This window comes from Morus notabilis, unplaced genomic scaffold (genome assembly GCF_000414095.1).
Source record: "Morus notabilis unplaced genomic scaffold, ASM41409v2 Scaffold81, whole genome shotgun sequence".
Taxonomy (NCBI): domain Eukaryota; kingdom Viridiplantae; phylum Streptophyta; class Magnoliopsida; order Rosales; family Moraceae; genus Morus; species Morus notabilis.
The window spans coordinates 302,272-307,970 of record NW_010357153.1 but is presented as its reverse complement, the minus strand read 5'-3'; positions in this window follow the sequence as shown (position 1 = coordinate 307,970).

Sequence of the window (5,699 nt, the reverse complement as noted above, 5' to 3'; positions counted from 1 at the left end):
TATAGACTTTAATGTCTATTTTTAGTGAGAAATGCATTTTTCTTTGTAATTAAATTTAAATTAGTTTTATATTAAATATTTGTTTTGAATATGAAATAATATAATATTTAATAAATTTTAATTTTTTATATTAATTAATAAATTTTAATTATTAATTGATTATAAATTTAATCAATTAAAGACCAAAAAGAATAATAGCTAATAATCAATAAAAAGACTATCAATTAAGATGAAATAACATAGCATAAAATAAAACAGAGACAGAACATAATATCAAATAACATAACACAAAAAATAAAACATACACTATATAAGGTCAAATAGTAAATAAAAATAGTAGAAGTCTAATAAAATACACAGTACTGTCTAATCGCATACGTCTACATTTTCCTATTCTTTTTCCTCTTCATCAACAGAAGTGTTAAAGTATAAAAATTATTATTAGTCCACCTCTTAACAGCTTAAGCTTTTAGGATGGATTGGTAAATTAACATGGTATTAGAGCGGGAGGTCCTGAGTTTAAATCCCTGTAATTACACTCTTTATCCCCATTTAAAATTATCATGTGTTGGGTTTTTAATATATCTCGGGCTTAAATATTCACGTGTTGGGCTTTCTAATTAATTTACCCATACGATTGCTCATTGTCTAGCCCACACGTGAGGGGGAGTGTTAAAGTATAAAAACTATTATTGGTCCACCTCCTAACAGCTTAAGCTTTTGGGATGGATGGTAAACTAACAAGAAGGCAAGATACCAGGCGGGGGTGGAGGGATGTTGACATTAGCTCCAGGATTCATTTGCCTCATTGACGTAACCAACCCCAAGTGGCTACTGTAAATTTGTGAAAGCCATAGTTGCATATCAAGAGGTAAATGTCATCACTAAAAACTCAATCTTATGTGAGCCCCGATTCCAGTTCGAGATCGTACTTGGGAATTTACCAACGGGACCTTGTAGTGATGATATTAAGTAATTTTTAGCGGCGACATCTGTCGGCACTCAAAGACTGTTTTCTTATAGTGATATGAGTGTACGTATCATCCAAACATGATGACAAAGTACACTGGGTCTATTAATATAATTTCTTGCAACTAATATTGTGATCGGCTAATTACTTTCAGACGAATTTTCAAAGTTCATAGTCTTCAACATTCTTGTGAATTTGAAAGTTTGATTTTGTTTCTCTAACATATAGCTAAACTATTAGTTACACACAGTAAAGCATTTTCTCATGCTCAATGGCAAACTAGTTCATTTTCCACACCGTTGAGCCTGGGACGTCATTTACCCTAGTTTACCTTCATTTTAGAATAATTAATAATTAATATTTATTAATCTATAATTTAATCTAATCCAATCGAATGAGATTTGGTTATCAAACTCGTGGGATCGGATTGGATTAAAACGATGAAGAAAAAAAAAAAAAAAAAAAAAAAAAAAACCAAACGCCTTCCAGACGCGTTCATAGCGTTAGATTTTCAAAAAGAGACTCCAAGAGCTGAGCAAAGATTCAAAGTTTTGAATTCATAACAAACGGTTCCATTTCGACGAACCAAAGGTGAAAATAATTCAATTCTGATAATTTATCGAATTTGACTATAATTATGCTTTCAATTCTATGCATTATGATTAGGTAAGCAATTGTGTTGGTGATTTCAGATTTGAGAATATGTTAATTTCATATTGTTATGTTTCAAAAATTAGTTAGAAAATTTCAGAAAACTAATTCCTCGTAAGATAATTTTAGTACGAGATTATTTTATGACATTGGCTCAAAAAGTGGGCGTCATTGCGTTTCAGTTTTGTAGTTCATGCAAATATTTTCTTAGTAAACCATTATATGTAAATTACATCATAAACTTAAGAGGTATTTAAAGCTGAAATGAATCTTTTTTTTTTTTTTTTTTGTCTTCATTTTTGCAAGATTGTGATAGCACGTTTTTTTTTTTCTTTCTGGAGTTTTTTTATGTAGGCAATGAAGACTCATCCCTTTCTGAAGGAACTTGGCCAACAGAGTTTGTTTAAGTCATATTCTTATCTTGGTTATCTCTTTTGCTTCAAATTCATGCCGTCGCGTGCAATACTCTTTGGAGACTTGGAGTGTGTCAGACTCCATGTTGTTGTGGCAATGGTTTTCATAGTTTATTATATAAATTATCTGATGTTACTCAACACTACCTTTGAAGATTGTTTTTAAATATGATTTACAATGGTATTGTCCCTTGCAAAGCTTCAAATAATATCCACACTTTCTCATTCCTTTTACTTATACAAAGTATTCTTCATATAAATAGGTATAGCTTTCTACACAAGTCAGTCGGCATTTCAACCTTGTTTGAGATTACTAATGATTCCTTGGTGGATCCCACGTCCCAAATTGTTCAAACGCGCATCCCACTTAGTATTCTTGGTTTTGAAGGTTTGATGATTCCCATTAACAGTTGTGGACTTATTTTGAAATTAGTTGGGGAAAAAACTGCTCTTGTACGATGGGAGGTAAATATGCAACCGCATTACCCTTTATTTTTTATTTCTCTTTCTTATATTCGCTTTTATTTTGAATGACAGGACAGGTTCTCTTGCATCATCAAGGGAATGCATCTTAAATTTGACATGATGAGTGTTTCTTTTTCCCATATATATTTGTGTTCTTTATACATTGGTTATTCGATAGATTTATCAAGTTTGTAGGGTGGGTGTGGTTAAGTTTCTTTCTCTTTCTTTTCTATCCATGAACAGAGAAATTTTTATTAGGTCCCTTGCTAAATCCTTTGTTGTGATAATGAATTTCTTACTTAATGAAATTCTTTGTAGTTTTAACTTGTGAATAGTTTATTAAGTGACAAGTGCTAACATTTGCTTATTTTGCCACACATGTTTAAATTGGTGTCGCGGTGCCTTGTCTTATTTGTTGTTTTAGATGTAGCCGTGAAGCATCTATAATCTTTAGTATGATTTCACTTTCATCTTACTCTTACTTTCATTCATGACTTTTTTCATGCTAGTATACTGTATATTTCTTTGCTAAAATTGTAACATTATTGTCAAGATAACTAATACTTCATGAAACACTTTCAGGCAGAGATTGGTTCTATAAGTTCATATATAAAAATTCTGCAGGAGAAATCAATGGATATGGGTTTGAAGCTAAAGAATCCTAAGGTACCACAGCTTGAATTGGTAAAGCTATGTTGCATTCATTTGTAGGGCTTAAAAATAAGGACTTTTGGCATACGATTTTCATGTTGTTATATCTCATGTTGTTGGTTGGTCTCCTGTGCTTGTTCTTTTGACGTAATTTCTCAAAGATTTTAATGTAGTTTCTCAAAGGTTAGTATTTCTTTATCTCTGACTCTCATGATTGTATGTCTGTTACTAAAAAAGTGACCAAATTTGGACATTAGAATTTTAATTATGTTGTTACTTGGCAATCAAGATGAAATATGAGTTAGCTCATAGGCACTTATTGTTAGTGTCCTGGGAAACTCAAGTGCTCTTGCTCACAAGTTTCTGCCTTTATAGTAAAATTTGTTATGTTGTTCAGTTGTATGGTTTATCTGGTTTTTTCTTTATATGCTTCATTAGTTAATCAATTTATATGTTTTAATTAATTAATTAGACTAATTTTGTGACAGATCAATAGTTGCTTTGCTGGAGGAGATGACCTTTTTGTTGGAGCATTTTGTCAAGATAGATTATTTACTTAACCATTTCATTTGACTAGACATTTTGGATACTTTGATATCTCTACCTATTTCTCTGTATTCTTTACTTGTTTTTAATGTTAAAGTTGTGGACAAATGGTGTGACTTGTGTTGTAAACATCATATTGCCAACTTTGTAGATACTGATAACAATTACTACATTGAATGTTTTTATGTTTTAATTTGAATGTTCCTATTTGGATGTAAGATGTTGCTCAGAATCACCATCTATTTGAATGAATTCAAAAGGATATTAACATAATAAAAGTAGATATGACGCTAGTATGTATTACTTTTACTATTGGTAAAATATTCAATAATAATTTTAAAAAGCTATAGGAGTATGAACATAACAAGAGAGAAAAGCTATTAATCTGTACCGTAACAATGTCAAATAGCTGTAAGAGACTGAAAATAACATGTCTAAAACGTTATAAGACCTCAATTCTATAGCGTTTCTCATATCATTCTCAGAACGTTATGTTTTCGTAGGACTTTTAATAGCGTCTGATGTCTTAGTGCTCCACAAAACGCTATTGGTAGTGCTTAATAACGTTTTTAATTAGTTATTGATAATGATATTTGTTGTAGTGATGGGATTGGATCATATTTAGTTTTTGAGTGTCAAATCTAATAAATCAATCTAATTTAATCCAATGTATATATATTGCTATTATTTTATTTCATTAATTCATAAAAGTTTATTAATTTTTATTACCTTTAGAAATAGATATTGTACACCGACCCACACTTGATTAGTTGATCATTTTGAAGTTGGAAAATCTAGGTATTCATTCACTATATCATTTTTAATATATATCATTCTAAATAATTGAGTATTATCACAGCTTTTTATTTTCTCCTTATAATTGAATGACGTCAATCGTTTATTTTAAACGAGTGGAATAAATAATATATTTTACTCCCTTGAGTTTCTGATATTTTTCCTTTGCTTATATGTGTGTTGGCCTTATACTCTATTTCAATTTGTAGTTGATGACTTGATGATTATAGTTTGTTGAAATACTTTTGAAGACGTATTTACAGAAATTTGGTTTCGGATTCATTAAATTTTGAATTTTCTATAATAAGGTTTTATGACAAATTGTTTGGATTGAAGCATATCCTTAATTGTAAACTAGAATAAGATAAAATCGACCTCAATCCAATCCATAAATTAGATTTTGTAAATAAATCGTATTGTTTTGGATGTAATTAACATCAAAAAAATCACCGTATTATAATGGATTAGACATGGTGAAAATTACCATAATATTACATTGGGTGTAGAGGTGTCAATTGGGCCGGGCCAGGCCGGCCCGCTACAGTGGTCAATTCGACACGGCCCGACCTTGTACTATTATGAGCCGGGCCGGACCAGCACGCTAGAAGGGCCTGGGCTGGGCCTCATGTTTGAGGCCCGCAGCCCAGGCACGGTCTAAGCCTACCGAAGCCCAAGCACGGTCTAGGCCCACCAAGGCCCAGGCACGCAAAGGGGAAGGCAAGGCCCAGGCCCGCGAAGGCTCAGGCCTGGGACATGAAATTTTAATAAGGTTTGAGACATTTTAGTGTCAACTAGTCGACCTATGTCGTCCAGTCAACCAGTCATTTTCTTATAATTATTCATATTATTTCAATAAAATCACATTTTTTTGGTGCATATGATATCTTACTTTTTTTTTTGTCATCAAATATGAAATTATAAAAAATCCTAAAAAATTGTTAATCATAAGTGAAACTCAAGTGCATTAAGAAAATTATGTTAAAATTGAGTTTTGAGGGGAATCCAGTGTAATCCGGTCGTCTGGTAGCAGAGAAGTTGTAAGCCATCGGTCAACCGGTGCCTGCTCAACGACCATAAATTGGACCGTTGAACAGGGCCTTTAGTAGGACCGGCCCAATAAAGTCTTAAAGGGACGGCTGTATGAAGGTCTTACAGGACTATTAATAGGCCTTTAGTAGGGCCGGGCCAATGAAATCCTAAAGGGCTAG